At 41.5% G+C, this 17,920-nt stretch overlaps 1 protein-coding gene across 1 annotated transcript in view; it reads left to right on the forward strand.

Moving 5' to 3' along the window:
- The window catches only part of PCNX2 (pecanex 2), a 306,992-nt gene that overhangs the window by 105,319 nt on the left and 183,753 nt on the right, over positions 1-17,920 (forward strand). The window lies entirely within an intron of this gene.

Raw genomic sequence — 17,920 nt, forward strand, 5'->3', positions numbered from 1 at the left:
CATGGGGTCGCTGAGGGTCAAACACAGTTAAGCCACTTCACTTTCACTTTTCACTTTCATGCATTGGAGAAGGAAATGGCAACCCACTCCAGTGTTCTTGCCTGGAGAATCCCAGGGATGGGGGAGCCTGGTGGGCTGCCGCCTATGGGGTCGCGCAGAGTCGGACACGACTGAAGTGACTTAGCAGCAGCATACTGTATTGGTGTTTTTCTTTCTGGCTTACTTCACTCTGTTTTCCCATATAGGTCATTTCAGAGTACTGAGCCGAGTTCCCTCTGCTATGTAGTAGGTCCTGGTTGATTATTTTATGTTCAATAGTGTTCCCTGTGGAGAAGGAAATGGCAACCCACTCCAGTGTTCTTGCCTGTAGAATCCCAGGGACGGGGGAGCCTGGTGGGCTGCCGTCTATGGGGTCGCACAGAGTCGGACATGACTGAAGCGACTTAGCAGCAGCAGCAGCAGCAGCAGCAGCAGCCGCTGTGTTCCCTGTGCTCCTAAGGCCATATTTACTAGCACCTCACACTTCATCTTTCTTTTCAACTATGAGCCACAAGTAGTATCTGATGGAAATATTCTTTTCCTTGGTTGATGGAAATGGGAACATGCAAGCTCTTTGGAACTGAGGCAGAAGCTGAAAGAATCATATTCACTGGTATTCAAAATTTATTTGTTTAGACATGACTTTGCCAGGTGCTATAGAGATATGAAAGGAGAAAAAGTCAAATCTTTCTCCTGGGGAATTTAACATTCATCAAAGATGAGGACGTGCTGTAGATGGTCAGAAAAGAGAAAACTTGTCAGAGGAGGTGGCTGTTCAGTGCAACCTTCGACTCTTTTGCCACTGGACCGAGAGCCTTCCCATGGACTAAGTCAAGCATGTGAAATGGTTTCATCAGAGTTAGGGATGAATGACCACAGCAGGTGAGGGTATTAACTTACTGATGGTGAAGGGCAAGGATGACTAGATATCTCAGCAGAATGTATCAAAGTTATGGATAACCTTTTAGGCAAGGCTAAAAATATATGTTTTTTGCCCAGTGAGTATGATGAGCATCTCACTAATACTGGTTACCTGAAAGGAACTTATAGCAAAAAGAGGTCATCAGCTCTAAGGTGTTGAGTGCCATAGATAAGCTGATGGCCTCAGCTGTGATGGAAACAAGATATTAAAAAGTTCAATGAATTGATTTCCCAAGTCACTCCATGAGTGGTCAGACTGAGAACCTCACTTCCGGATTCTCTGTCAGTGTCTCACTATTAAATCATACCTGCTTACTCCAAACCTTTGACTTATGATGAATGTTTGTCTCATGCATCATGTTTTTGATCAGGTAAGCCTCATTTAAGAGTGAAAAATAATTTATTGGTAATAGTATCATGGTTGAATCTATGGAAGACAGAATATTCTTCCAAACTCAGGATGCTTTCCACAACGGAGCAACTCATTGGATTTCTTAGATTAATTTCTAAAGGAGAAGGTGTATGCTCTGAAAAACCCATTTTATTTGACAAGTGTTTTTTGTTTATTTGTTTTATTTTTGGCCCTTCCACTCAGCTTGGAGAGATCTTAATTCCCTGCCTGGGGATTGAACCCGAGGCCCTTCAATGAATGTGCCAAGTCTTAATCACTGGACCTCCAAGGAATTTCCTTGACAAGTGTTCAAGGTTCATTATTACCAGTTCAAATATCATCAAAATTAAAGTACACTCCTGGGATTATGAAATAACTTTTTCTTGCAAAGTTCTTAGAAGGTTTTGGAAACTTTTGAAGAAACTGGAATTCAAAAGATAGAACTCTTTGGGGACTTTTACCTAGCTGTGGGACATTCCCTCACCTCCCCAAGTCCGGTTCCTGCCTCATATCAGAAATTGCTAATTGATGACAGCATTTTTGCTCACTAATGTCAGCAGGGCTCTGAGATGCCCAGACCATATTACAGGCAGCCAGTACCAAGTGATCAGAGCCAGTCCAAGAGATAAAATCTATTTACCATCCTGGGCTGAGACTTTTATTTCTGTGTTCCTTTCTGTTTATGGCATGCCATCAGCTTAAGTCACTGTTGGATCAGAGTAAATAGATTCCACTTTGAAAGCGTACTGCCAACTCTGTTATGGGACTGAACAGTTCAAAGACTCTGGGGTTTACTTACATGTTGAAACAGGCTTTTTACCAGGTGAAACTGGGGTTCTTTGAAAGATTTATTTAGTCTCAGAGAGGTATTGACTTTCTTGCTCAGCATAGAACAAGCATGCCTTGTGATAAACAGCATGATCTGTTGTTAGAGAATCTTAATGTTCTGTCTCAGTTTTGAAACACCTTTTAGTTAAAAATAGAGCAATTTGCATTTCTCCCTTCTCATTTGTGAGTCCTGAGTATTCTAATGGTCTCAGATAGACTCCTCACTTTAAAAAAATAGCACCTATTAAATGCCGTGAATTGAATGAATACGTTGAACAAATTGGCAAGGGAATCCTTAGGAAAAAAGAAAAAGCTCACCCACATTCAACCTAACATACCCAGAGCTATAATTCCATTTCTTGTTTAATGATGCTTTTGTTTATGACTTTTATGCTTACACTTTGCACTACTGGAATTGATTTTTTTCCCCTTTTATCTCTGCTGTGCAGTGATAGATTGAAGGGCCCTTGTGAGCAATTTCAGCATGTCAGCTGCCTTGCCAAGGATGTGTTTCTCTATATAGATCTTGATATGTATTTATATCCGTGATCTTTATTATTCTCCCTTGATTGAAGCAGATTGAGGGACTGGGGTTTAATATTGTTCTCTGGAATATTAATTAGAGGAAGAAATTTTATCCCTCTTTTAATTTCATATTCTTTTTGACTCATCCAAGATGGTAGCAAGTAACGTGTAAATGGACTCCCTCATTGACTTAACTATTTGACAGTGATATACAGAATCAACCAGAATATTTGCTGCCTGGAGAAATGGCTCAGTAGTTAATTAGCTGGGCTTTCTATATGTCTGGAAAAACCATGATTTCTATTTTTCATTACCCCTTACAAAGAGATTCTATTTTATTGATGGCAGGGGCATCCAGAGGTGGAGGTACATTATTATAATTTAATGTTTCCCAAGCATCATTAACAACTGCTGTGGGAGAGTTTGCTCACATTCTTGCAGGTACTACAGGGTTGCAGCTAAAACAATGGCTTTCCCCCTGCATTCAGATCTTTAATATAAATAGAAAACAAACTCATAGAATAGTTTTAGTTCTGAAATAGACTTTATACATCCCCTATCCCAGCCCCTTCATTTTATTATTTATTTATTTTTATTTTATTTATTTATTATTTATTTATTTATTTTACTTTACAATGCTGTATTGGTTTTGCCGTACATTGACACAAATCTGCCATGGGTGTACATGAGTTCCCAATCCTGAACACCCCCTCCCACCACCCTACCCATATCATCTCTCTGGGTCATCCCAGTGCACCATTTTATGATTTAAAGTGAGGAAATAGAAATCCATAGAGTGACGAAGAGACTTAACATTACAGTTCCCAAATCTTATGTCTTTTCAAAATCTCACTTCCATGCCCTTCTCCCTAGCACATTTGAAGTATACATATATTTTTCTAGTCAAAAGAACCATTCGCAGGCATATAAGATACCTTGCAGATCCATGGTACTTTAATTTTCAGAATAATTTCCCAAGTGTTTCCTCATTTGCCCTTTTTTTTTAAATAACTCCATGTAATACATAAGGAAGGTAATAGCACTTCTATATTCCAGCGGTGAATGTGAACACAGAGTGCTGAAGTTTTTGCCTAAGGGCACATGGCTAATTCACATTGTTTTTTTCCAATTGTAAAATGGATTAGTAATAACTACTTCATATGAATGCTGTCAGAAGTGAATGAAATTAAATTGATAATGTATATAAAGTGCCTAGCTCAGGGGTTTTCATTAAATGCTGTGGTGGGCAGGATTCTGAGATTGCCCCAAGACTCCTGCCCCCTCGTGTGTGCCCACACTGTATAATTTCTGCCCTTTGAATGCGGGTGATCCAGGAGAACGATGAGGTGTCACTCTGTGATTAGTTACGGCATCTGGCAGAGGTGGAGGGATTTTGAGATGTAACCAAAGTCTCTGATCAGTTAACTTGAAGTCAGTCAGAAGAGAGATTATCTGGATGGGTCTGACCCAGTCGGACATGCCCTTTAAGAGAAGGTTTAGAGGTCAGAGACAGAAGGAAGAGCAGAGACCCTCCCCGGGGCCAGGAAGAAGTCAACAGTGTTGCAAATGGCCCATGGCGAGGACTGCATGTCACGAGGATGGCCTGTCAGATCTCGGGCAGATCCCAGCAAAAGCCAGCAAGAAAATTCAGTCCTACAGCTGCAAGGAAACTGAATTCTGTCAGCCAGAAGTGAGCTTGGAAGAAGACCCAAGTCTCAGTAAAACTGCTGCCTTGGGTGACACTGCAGTCTTGTGGATTTCAGCCTGATGGGACCTGAGCAGAGGAACCAGTCACGCCATGCCCTGATGCCTCAGGCAGTACCCTGCAAGATCATACATTGTGCTGTTTAAGCCACTGTTTGTGGGGATTTGTTGCACTGCAGTAGAAAACCAACACAAATGGAAAGTATTATTATTAATAGCATAATTAGTTGATGGTGATGATGTTGATGAACATAATGGTGATGCTGTTAATAGTAATACGTCTGAAAACAAATTCCAAGTTGTAATTCACTTTTATTACTCTAGACTTCAGATTATATTTTATGGGTAGATCCATGTCACTCCTAGCTGCGATGGAGCGGGAATTACAAGTCTTTTAGCTGTCTGGATAGCTAGTAAGCTTGGGCAGAAGGGCAGATGAATATTAGATGAGCAGCAAGTACTTTCTGTCACATTCGCCTCCTAGAAAGTTAAACATGTATAATTGATCTCTTGGTTTTCCCTGGTGGCTCAGCAGTAAAGAATCTGCCAGCAATGCAGGAGACATGAGTTCGATCCCTGAGTTATAGGGAAGATTCCTTGGAGAAGGGAGAGGCAACCCGCTCCAGTATTGCCTGAAAAATGCCGTGGACAGAGGAGCCGGGTAGGCTCCAGTCCATGGGGTCGCAAGAGAGTCGGACATGACTTTGTGATTAAACAGCAGCAACAGATTGGTCTCCAAACCCAGTCACCATTGGTTGGATCCTTAAACTAATGTTGGATGCCTTTGACAGTGGCAGTGGACACTGATATGGGGGGGGACAAAAACAGGAGGAAAAATGATAGCTCAGTTGTTCAAAATGGATATGCAGTTGTTGAGTAAAGTAAGATCTGGAGTCAGATTTAGATAGGATGTACAGAGTTTAAAAGGATCAAATCCAGGACATGTAGTGAAATCAGCATTGGTAGGATTTGGTGGCTGTCCAGTTTGTAGAGTGGTGGATAGGGAGAGGGGAAGGTGGGTGGAAAAGAATTCCAGGCCTGCGCTATGAGCAGTGGTGGTCCCAGTGGAGATGGAAAACTATGCGAGTCCTGGCCGTGCCAGTGGGAGTCTATCTTTCTCTCTTCCAGAGTTCTGTGGGCAATATTGTCCTTTTGGTGTTCATGTCGATTCTTATCTATTCTGAATATAATTAGTTCTGTGGGAAATACAGATATTCCCACAATAAGTAGTACAGTAGAAGCCTCTGTTCCCTCATGTTTAAAATGTGATCCCTGCCTTTAAAGATAGGCTACAGTCTGGACGTGACAGTGTATGTCATGTGGCTAGTCAAGCTCTTGTATCGGTTCTATTTTGCTGAGTACTTTTCTTCACCCCTAGTTTGACCATGAGCTCCTAAAGGTCATGACTATGGTTCATATGTTTCTTTCATATTCTGTAAAAAGTCCACTGTTGCCTGAAAGATACTCTATAAACTTTTGGATTGAATAAATGCAGATGACAGAGAAGAGGGCTATGAGAAGGAAGGTAAATAGCAGTATTTTCCAGAAAGTTTGTGTGTGTGTGTTTGTGTGCTTATTTATCTATATTTATCTATGTTGGGTGGTTTTGTTTGTTTGTTTAGTCACTAAGTCGTGTCTGACTCTTTGGAACTTCATGGACTGTAGCCCACCAGGCTTCTGTCCTTGGGATTTTCCAGGCAAGAATACTGGAGTGGGTTGCCATCTCCTTCTCCAGGGGATCTTCCCGACCCAGGGATCAAACCCGCATCTCCCGCATCTCCTGCACTGGCAGGTGGATTCTTTACCACTGAGCCACCAGTCAGTATTTTCCAGAAAGTCTGTGTGTGTGTGCGCTTATTTATCTACATTTATCTGTGTTGGGTAGTACCTGTCAGTCTTTCTTGCTAGCGAATGAGCTCATTTTCCTCCAGTACCTATTCTTTAAGGTCAAACTGGCTTTTTTTGACCACAGCATGTAGCTTGTGGGATCTTATTTTCCCAAGTGATTGAAGCCAGGCCCCCTGCAGTGGAAACACTGATTCCTAACCATTAGACTAACAGGAAAGTCTCATTAAAATAGTCCTGAATTATAAACATATGCTGTTTTTTCACAAAAATGAAAAAAGGTATGAAATAAGGAAAACCTTCTTCAAGGAGACAGTGAAGTCTTACTCATAGTATTTGTTAATGTGATCATTTATTTACTTACTGAACACATATTGACCGGCTGTTATGAACTAAGCTCATTGTTAGGCCCTGGGGCTGCCCCCTGGGTGTTCTGGGACCATGGGGGATATCAACAGGGCTGCTGTGGAATGAGCTTTGTGGGATGTGCTCGGGGGGCTTTGGAGGTGACCAGTGCACACTCAGAAGTGCCCGCTAGTTGCATGGTGACCCATGGCCGTGAGATATTAACAGAATCTGATCTTTCTGGAACTTCAGGGGCACAGAGTTTCTTTTACTTCAATATAAGATTCATGTCAAAATAGTCCTAGAAATAGGACTTATATCAAAGTGATATGATCTAGGTCTTATTTTAGGATATATGAAAACCTGGATTCAGAAATGCCCTGATGTTTAATGGGCTAAGAAAAATCTATTGCTTTTCCCTTAAAATGAGTGTGTGAATCTGATATGAAGGGCATAGCAAAATGAAATCTGGTCCATTTGCTTCTCTTTATGACCAAACTCTGTTTGCCCTGTAAATTCCATCATAGAGATGTCTCAGATTTTGCAGAAAAAAAAATGCTGAAACTAGGATTCTCTTTAGAGAGGTACTTTCATACAAAGCTGAACTTCCTTATGCGTTTTCATCAAAAGAATTCCCAAGTGCATATGAAATCTACCACAGAATTGTAGGACTATTAGACAGTTTTATTTCTACCTCATAAAAATATTTCAAAACCTGTGGGAGTTTTATGAAGCCAGCACTCATCAATCCATATCATTCCCAGTTCAGGGGCCCATGAGACTCCTCTCAAAGCAAATTAGGGACATTGATTTTTGAAGCAAACTGTCACATAATATACACTTCATATCAGTGCATAATAGGTTTTAAATCTTATCTCTGTCCCTCAAAATATATGTATTTGTGTGCATATATATGTGTGTGTATGTGTGTGTGTGTATTTGTGTGTCTCTGTATATTTGTGTATATATGTGTGTGCGTAAAATAAATTTTATATACTTACGTAATATTCAAGACAAACATGTACATTTAAAATATGAAACTTTATTTTAAATGTCAAGTGTTCTACTATATTTTAAAAAGTCCATTAAAAATGTCAGTCAGTATCTCCTCTCTTCCTTTCTACTTCTCTTTGTAGAATAAGACTATTTGAGCAATAAACTAAACTTTTCAGATAAAATACCCAGTGCATTTGATCATTTTCTTGCAAAATCCTTCTTCAGATGTCTGGTTCTGATCTTCCTCAAGTGTCAATGTTTTCTCCTCTATCCCAAAATTAAAATTAAAATATCCTGGGACTTCCCTAGTGATCCAGTGGTTAAGACTCCCTGCTTCTACTGCAGGAGACAGGGGTTCAATCCCTAGTTTGGGAAACTAAGATCCCACATGCTGCACAGTGTGGCCAAATAAATAATTTATTTATTAACATACATTTAAAAAATTAAGAAATATAAACATCCTCAAATGCATTTTTTTTTTTTTTTTACTATATTTCTGAACTTGACGGGCTCAACTCCTGCTAGAAGTTTGGCTCCTTAGCTGCTCCTGAGTCTGTGGAAAGCCCCATCCATCCCACAGTTAGTCTTTTACAGGGTTCCCACCCGTGCAGGGCAGACCTGCCCAAAGAGCCCGGACAGGGAGGCGAGCCCAGGCCCTGGAGGGAGTAGTAGGTGCAGTGACTCGGGACTGAACAGCCTGGAGGGGGACTGTCAGATTAAGGAGAAAGGAATGGAAGAAATGGACAAAGCCATTTTATCTTTCTGTGTCCCCTCCACCACAAATCTCAGTTTTGTAAAATGATCCTGAATAGTTGCTTCTTGTTCTCAGTTTGTTTATTTAGTTATGTGTGTGTGTTAAATTGCAGAGCTGTAAAAGCAGTATATTCCTATACAGTGAAAGCATAAGAAGAGACATTTCCAGCAGTTTCTTCTTCCTTCTTTCTCAGGCAAGCTTGTCTCTTAACTCTCCATGGAAAATATCTGTGTTTTAAAATAATTGGGAAAAGGAAATGCTAATGTTTCCCTAATTGTACTTTATTGAGTCATCAACGTCAGGAAGCTTTTCCTTAAATTACATCCAGATTCCCTTGCTGATGTCAAAGATTATTTCCTTTAGTTTTATCTTCAGAGTCAGTGGCACCCAGCTGTCTCTCTTCCCAGTGCAGAAAGTTTGGGGTTGATAAACCAGAAAGGTTATTTCCCTTCAGTGTATTTTCTGCATGCTTAATTCTTCCTGTGAGCTTCATATATGTTTGAGAGTGGTACCTTTTAAAATCTTTTTAAGTTTTTAATTTTAAACTTCTTATTTTATGTTGGAGTATAACAACTTTTGTGATAGCTTCGTTTGGACAGCAAAGGAGCTCAGCCATACATATACATGTATCCATTCTCCCCTAGACTCCCCTCCCATCTTCACTGCCACATAACACTGAGCAGTTTTCTGTGCTATACAGTAGGTCCTTGTTGGTTATCCATGTTAAATATAGCAATGTGTACATGTCAGTCCCAAACTCCCAATCTATCCCTTTCCCCCATCCTTCCCCCCTGCTAACCATAAATTCATTCTCTAAGTCTGTGAGTTAGAGTGGTACCTTTAGAATTAACCTAAAAGTATACATTCTGTAGCATACCCAGGCCATGCTTGAGTGCAGGTTCATATAGCCTTGAAGAATTACACCCTTGCATGACTTGAAATATGCTCTTCTCAAGTTCATTCCTTTGCAACCAAGCTCTTTAGTCAGGCCTCTAGAAATCTGCCTCTGAGTCCCTCACAAATAACTTCTTCCTTTGGGCTATCACCCTACCACGTGTTACAGCAAACCCTAAAACAGGCAGTTATCTAAAAGGATGTCCAACACTATTGAATGGCAGAGATACAATAATGAAACAACTTCTAAAGCTGGGAACTTCTATCAGTTATAGTGATACCCAGCCTTTTGAAATGGGAAGTCATGAGATGTCCACACACTTTGCACAGTTGGCTGTAGAAGGGTTTAGGGTGGTGTAAGATACAGTACACTGAAGTAGGGGCTTGGTCCTGATCTTGCCACTTTGAGTGAGTCTCTTCCATTCTCTCTATTTTATTATTTGATTTATAATTTGAAGGGATGATATTCTCAGTTAAGAAGACATCTTCCAAATTGAAAATAATCTTTCCTGAAGACGGCATGGTTTTGCAAATGTTGGCATTCTAAACATGAAAAAATAACTTGTATATATCCAAATAGTCTGTCTAGCCATGATTTCCTGAGAAAATTGCCTCCTATTTTACATATTATATAACTGCATCTGTTGAAAAAATGAACAAGGCAAAGCACTTGGAGCTTGAGGGTGTTGCCAGTAGAAAGCCTAGGGAGATCCAGGTGGTCTGCCTTTTTGGAGTCTGCCCAAGCTCAGGGGAGCCCAGGTTCTTTCTGGGAAGAGTTGTGTGAGGATCTGAGGTTGGGGTGGAAAATACACACAGCCACACCTGGAATTTGAACTCCTTGCCAGCTTTCACCTCACCCCGCTTCTTGGAAGAATAAGTGTGCCACTCTAGCGTCATCTCATTTTTACATTGTCAAAGGAAATACTGTCCCTCTGTCCTGTCCCTGTGGCCACAGAGCTGTTCATTCATCTAACAAATGATCCTATCTCTTATGTCTCCTGCATTGGCAGGTGGGTTCTTTGCCCACCAGGTTCCTCTGTCCATGGAATTCTCCAAGCAAGAATACTGGAGTGGGTTGCCATTCCCTTCTCCAGGGGATCTCCCTGATCCAGGGATCGAACCCAGGTCTCCTGCATTGCAGGCAGATTCTTTACCATCTGAGCCACCAGGGAAACAGTCTTTATCACTAGCATCACCCAAAAAGGAAACAGGCTTAAAAGTTTGCCCAGTGTCTTTGTGCTAATAATCAGCAGAGTTGGGAGGGAACCGGCAGTCCTGCACCAGAGCCCATGCTTTTAACTACTGCTCTGCGCTGGGAAAAACCAACCTTCTGTGTTCTTGTAGATACCTAAATAAAATGATCTGGGCGGTTCCCTTCTTAGGTCTGCATTGCAGAGTAAGGAAGAAATGGTTATTCAAATCTAGGGCATTGGTACCATACATATTTATTAAGGGCCTTTCAGGGCCTGGGCCCTGCACAGAGTGTTCAGAAAACACTGGGGTAAAACATGAGTCTCTGCTGTCAATAGGCTCGACCCAGTGGAGGGATCACAGATTAATCAAATGATCTTTATATAGACCTGTAGTGACAAGCTGAGATAAATGCTAAGAAGTAGAGGGAGGGCAGTGTCCCTCCCCTCTAACTCCACTGTTTCACGTTAGATATTTTTACCTCCTGTTCTCTTGCCTACTAACTGCTAGTTTAGTAGGTAAAGAAGGAGAGTCCCTCAGTACTAGGAGCTGTCCTTTCACGTTTGCACTGCAGAGATTTAATTAAGTAGAGAGTAAATGAGAGAAGAATTAGATAAGGGTATTGGGTGAATAAAAGTAGGTAAACTTAATTATTTAAGTATATTTAGTTTCACTTTAATTTATTGTCTGCAAAGACCATCCATCATGGGTGCCCTTTCTTTTCCAATTAATAAAAAACTAATATTAGCATACTACTTTGCACCATGGAAGGCCATTTCAAATATCATTAAGGCATTGCAGCAATATTTCAGGAAGGGTGTCATTGTCACCTTTTTACAGAAGCAGAAGCTGAACCACGAAGTCCCTTCCACAGAATCATCCATTCCAGGAAGTGATGAGCCTGGAATCCACTTCTACTGACATATATTCCCCTGACTTGTTTCTGCTTGTTCCTTTTGGGGACCATTATTTTCATGGTCATGGTTACTAAATCCTTCTCATAGTGATTTTTTCTGTTTTGCATTCTTAATGGGCTGCATTTGAAAGGAAGCCCTCTACCTTCACGAAATTATGAATTAAACACGCAAAGAGGCAAGCACAGAGAAATCAGAGGGAGGAAATGGCGTTTAGCAGGTTTCTGTCTTTTGGAAAACTTTTTGTCCATGTTTTTGTAACAACCAAGTATGATATGAAAGAGGAGAAGGTTCAGGTGGGTGTCCAGAGCAGGGAGAGGAAGAGTATAGGTAAGGATGGCAGGGGTCAGCTCCATGCACCCCCAGTGCCCTCAGAGCCCACCTTGGTCCTCCCAGAAGCCACTGCAGGGGAAGGATGGTATTCTCCGCATTTCTTCTGTGTGAGGCTCCACATAAATGCCAGTCTCTGGACTCATTGGAACCTCTGCTTCCTGCCCAGCGAGCACCCAGCACCAGGCACTTCCCTGTGCGTTGCCTGTCACTCCTCATCACAATTACTTGTATTCTTCCCTCCCTCGACACCTGTGCTGTTCTCCGCAGAGTTGTGCTCCTTGGTGCCTGGCACCTGGGAGGTGGCCAATAAATGTTGGGCGAATGAACTTTCAAGAAAGACTAAAACTCCCAAGTTCCAGAATAAATTGCCTGTCACTGGGGGTGTGGTTGGAATGAAAAAAAATTAGTTTTAAGTTCATGAGATATCTTTGCTCTGATAGTCTATCATTTCTGTGGCATTTTACTGCCTGGCCCACATTCGATCTAAGCTACCTATTTTCTTCACTTTCTTTTCTTTCTTTCTTTTTTTTAATCTGTGCAATGTTTTATATATCTTTATTATTGAAATCCTTTCTGCCAAGGTGACATTGAAGGTGGTGAACTGCACAAAAATATTTCTTTTTTTTTTAAATTGGAGGATATTTGCTTTACAGTGTTGTGCTACTTTCTGCTGAACAACAATTGTGAGTCAGCTGTAAATATACATATATCCCCTTCTTCTTGGGCCTCCCTCCCACTCACGCCCAGCCCCATCTTCTTTCCTTGTTGAAACATTTTTTACACAAGGGTCATAGAAGAGGGATGAATGTAATCATGAAAACTGTAATTGTGTAGTCATTCTCTCAAGGATGGGTTGATGTGGTAACATTGGTGCCAAGTACAGGTCAGTTCAGTTCAGTTCAGTCTCTCAGTCGTGTCCGACTCTTTGCAACCCCATGAATTGCAGCACACCAGGCCTCCCTGTCCATCACCAACTCCCGGAGTTCACTCAGACTCACGTCCATCAAGTCAGTGATGCCATCCAGCCATCTCATCCTCTGTCATCCCATTCTCCTCCTGCCCCCAATCCCTCCCAGCATCAGAGTCTTTGCCAGTGAGTCAACTCTTCACATGAGGTGGCCAAAGTACTGGAGTTTCAGCTTCAGCATCATTCCAAGGGAGATGCAAACTGCCCCTCCCCAGGGAATCCTGAGAGGGCAACTCCTACCCATGCCCACAAGTAACAGGACTAAGATATCTTAAAAATTGATGTAGATGTGTATTAAAGATGGTTCTAATGCAAGGGGAGACTTTCTATTTGTCTGGGAAGTGAAGGAGACTGCACCAAGCAGGTAGGACTTTTTATACTGGGCACTGAAGCATGGATAGGAGTTCACCAGGCAGAGGTGAATGAACTTGGTTCATTGTGGAAGAGCTCTCTGGGCAGATGAAATGTTGTACATGAAGGTGGGGTGGTGGGGACAAGAGGCAACACATTTTTATGGTTTTGCTGCTGTGACTCTCCTAAATGTGTGGAAGGAGGCTGAAGAGTTGAGCTTGGGCCAGATCCTAGTTGGGTTATTAGCTTCCTGTGGAGTAGATTATTTTGGGAGCCAATAGGAATCTCTGAAAAATACTGATTGAGGGCAATCATGTGACTGATTTGCATTTTATGGAAGGAGGTCCACTCTTTTATTACAAGGGGGATGAATCATGGGGTCAGTGGAATGAGGAGTGTTGTGGGGAGGGATGTGGAGACCATCGTTAGATCTTCCCATTATGAAGCGGTTAACAATAGCCCTGGAATGAGGCAGTGGAAAGCTGAGCCAGGTGGATGCAATAAAAGGAAGGGACCAATTGGAGGTGCATTGCAAGGTGCATCGATGACACATTAGGACCAGCTGACTGTGGATAGAAGGAGAGGAAACAGCCCAGGACAGTCTGGCACAGAGCACTGGGTACCAGTCACCAAGTAGAGGCTGCACTGAACCTCTCATAACCAACAACTTTAAAAAATGGTTGGGTGTATAGAAAAGTACCCTTGCAGCAACCCTTGTGTATGTGTTATTTTCTGAAGAACAGCAAGCTAACACGGTGTTCAGAGATGTAAAGTAACTTAACCAAGGCTACACAGCTCATCCCTGGCAGGACTAGGATTCAAATCCACGTTGGCTCGCCTTGAAGCCTGTGCTGTGAGGAGATGCCCCATGTAACAAGAAGCAGTGGCAGGTCAAGAGCCTGCTGCAAGGCTGACGGGGGCACTGGAGGAGAGGAGAGAGTACCCTGGCTTTGCAGGGTAACTGAGGTGGGGAACCTTTGCATTTTTATTTTACTTTATTGACAGCTAGTTGGTTTACAATATCATGTTAGTTTCATAAAAATGTCAGCAACCTCAACATCTTTATAGGCAGGGAAGTTTTTGTTCAGTTGCTACGTCGTATCTGACTCTTTGCAGCCCCATGAACTGCAGCATACCAGGCTTCCCTGTCCTTCACTATTGCCCTGAGTCTGCTCAAACTCATGTCCATTGAGTCAGTGATGTCATCCAACCAGGCAGGGCAGTAGGGACCAATGAAAAAAAAAGAAAACTACAGACCAATATCACTGATGAACATAGATGCAAAAATCCTTAACAAAATTCCAGCAAACAGAATCCAACAACATATTTAAAAGATCATACATCATGACCAAGTGGGCTTTATCCCAGGGATGCAAGGATTCATCAATACTTGCAAATCAATCAATGTGATACACCACATTAACAAATTGAAAGATAAAAACCATATGATTATCTCAATAGATGCAGAGAAAGCCTTTGACAAAATTCAACATCCATTTATGATTAAAAAAAAAAAAAAGCCTCCATAAAGCAAGCATAGAAGGAACATACCTCAACATAATAAAAGCCATATATGGTAAACCCACAGCAAACATTATCCTCAGTGGTGAAAAATTGAAAGCTTTTCCCCCAAAGTCAGGAACAAGACAAGGGTGCCCACTCTCACCATTACTATTCAACATAGTTTTGGAAGTTTTAGCCACAGCAATCAGAGAAGACAAAGAAATAAAAGGAACCCATATTGGAAAAGAAGAAGTAAAACTCTCACTGTTTGCAGATGACATGATCCTCTACATAGAAAACCCTAAAGACACCACCAGAAAATTACTAGAGCTAATCAATGAATATAGTCAAGTTGCAGGATATACAATTAATACACAGAAATCCCTTGCATTCCTATACACTAACAATGAGAAAACAGAGAAATTAAGGAAGCAATTCCATTCACCATTGCAATGCAAAGAATAAAATACTTAGGAATAAATCTACCTAAAGAAACAAAAGACCTATCTATAGAAAACTATAAAACACTTATGAAAGAAATCAAAGATGACACAAATAGGTGGAGAAATATACCATGTTCATAGATCGGAAGAACCAATATTGTGAAAATGAGTATACTACCCAAAGCAATCTATAGATTCAATGCAATCTCTATCAAGCTACCAACGGTATTTTTCAGAGAACTAGAACAAATAATTTCACAATTTGTATGGAAATTAAAAAAAAAAACCTCCAATAGCCAAAGCAGTCTTGAGAAAGAAGAATGGAACTGGAGGAGTCAACGTGCCTGACTTCAGGCTATACTACAAAGCTACAGTCATCAAGATAGTATGGTACTGGCACAAAGACAGAAATATAGATCAATGGAACAAAATAGAAAGCCCAGAGATAAATTCATACACCTATGGACACCTTATCTTTGACAAAGGAGGCAAGAATATACAATGGAGGAAAAACAATCTCTTTAATACGTGGTGCTGAGAAAACTGGTCAACCACCTGTAAAAGAATGAAACTAGGACACTTTCTAATGCCACACACAAAAATAAACTCAAAATGGATTAAAGATCTAAACATAAGACCAGAAACTATAAAACTTCTAGAGGAAAATATAGGCAAAACGCTCTGACATAAATCACAGCAGGATCCTCTATGACCCACCTCCCAGAGTAATGGAAATAACAGCAAAAATAAACAAATGGGACCTAGTTAATCTTAAAACCTTTTTCACAATGAAGGAAACTATAAGCAAGGTGAAAAGACAGCCTTCAGAATGGGAGAAAAAAATACCAAATGAAGCAACTAACAAAGAATTAATCTCAAAAATATACAAGCAGCTCCTGCAGCTCAATTCCAGAAAAATAAATGACCCAATCAAAAAATGGGCCAAAGAACTAAACAGACATTTCTCCAAAGAAGACATACAGATGGCTAACAAACACATGAAAAGATTCTCAACATCACTCATTATCAGAGAAATGCAAATCAAAACCACAATGAGGTACCATCTCATGCTGGTCAGAATGGCTGCTATCCAAAAGTCTACAAGCAATAAATGCTGGAGAGGGTGTGGAGAAAAGGGAACTCCCTTACACTGTTAGTGGGAATGCAAACTAGTACAGCCACTATGGAGAACAGTGTGGAAATTCCTTAAAAAACTGGAAATAAAACTGCCATACAACCCAGCAATCCCACTGCTAGGCATACACACATAGGAAACCAGGAACAGACACATGTACCTCAGTGTTCATCGCAGCACTGTTTATAATAGCCAGGACATGGAAGCAACCTAGATGTCCATCAGCAGATGAATGGATAAGAAAGCTGTGGTATATATACACAAAGGAATATTACTCAGCCATTAAAAAATGCATTTGAATCAGTTCTAATAAGGTGGATGAAACTGGAGCCTATTATACAGAGCAAAGTAAGTCAGAAAGAAAACACCAATACAGTATATTAATGCATATATATGGAATTTAGAAAGATGGTAATGATGACCCTGTATGTGAGACAGCAAAAGAGACAAAAGAAAAGACTTTTGGACTCTGTGGGAGAAGGCAAGGGCGGGATGATTTGGGAGAATGGCATTGAAACATGTATATTACCACATGTGAAATAGATTGTCAGTCCAGGTTCAATGCATGAAACAGGGTGCTCAGCGCGAGTGCACTGGGATGACCCTGAGGGATGGGATGGGGAGGGAGGTGGGAGGGGGGTTCAGGATGGGGAACACATGTACACTCGTGGCTGATTCATGTCAGTGTATGGCAAAAACCACTACAATATTGTAAAGTAATTAGTCTCCAATTAAATAAATTTTAAAAAGAGAGGCTATCTGTCCTCCATGTCAGGGATGTGTGTGGACTAAGAGGAGGACTTCGTGGGCATGAAGAGCAGGTCAGCCCAAGAAAGAAGGAAGGACCCCTGTCCCTGGGCGTGGGAAGAGGGGGCTGAGAGGGCACTTTGCTGACTCCAAAGGGAAGAGAAGAGGAAGGCAGAGAATGCTTTTCTCACTGCTCTGGAATTTATTGGCAAAATTGATGGGAAGAATCAGGAAAATAACAGGTGAAGCCTTGGAGCCTTCAGGACCCCAGAGACTCCCTGCGCTAGCCCTGAGAATAGTGATCTGAGAGCTTAGAGGAGCCCTTGGTGGAGACTGGACGCCTGGAGGTGCGTCAGCGGCTGGCCTTGCCTCCTGACTGCTCCGCTACAGCTCTGCAGCCTCCGAGAGGCTGGGTGCCTTCAGTTCCTTCCAGATACTGCTCTCCAGGTCCTGGAGAGACAGGACTGGGGCACAGACAGAAGGAATGCATTTTAATGTCTAGGAGGGAGAGACCTGTGAAACTGAAACCCCTCTCTGTTCCCGGTATAACGTAAACTCCTTCAGCCCATCTGAGTGGTTATAAGTATAATCTGAGCACACTTGACTCAGTCACTTGTATTTTTGATTTTAAGCAAATGAACAATTTGTCCTTATCAAATAAGGCACTCGGTGAGTTAAGGGATCAAAATCTTAAGGGAGAAATCTTGGAGTCCTTTCCTCAGTCCAGCTTTCAGAAGCCATTGGCAGATTCTCTTGATGGAGGAGGTTGAAAAGGCTGAATATACAGAGGTTTCCTTCCTTGTGTAAAAGACATGATGCTTCTATCAGGAAGGAGACCTTGGTCCCAGATCACTGCACTGCTCACAATGGGAACACATATTTCCTGTGTTTCTTCTTTGCCCTGGGTGCAGTGCCTCGGTTATTGGCATCTGGGCTGATATCCAATTAATTGTGAAGTATCTTGCTGTTTTCCTTTTGAGCCGTTTTTCTCTTCACGGAGCCTAAGTCCACTAGTTGATTTGGTTTCTTATGCCATATTGACACATGCACAGGAGACGTGGATTTAATCCCTGGGTCGGGAAGATCCCCTGGAG

Source organism: Capricornis sumatraensis, chromosome 10 (assembly GCF_032405125.1).
Source record: "Capricornis sumatraensis isolate serow.1 chromosome 10, serow.2, whole genome shotgun sequence".
NCBI lineage: Eukaryota > Metazoa > Chordata > Mammalia > Artiodactyla > Bovidae > Capricornis > Capricornis sumatraensis.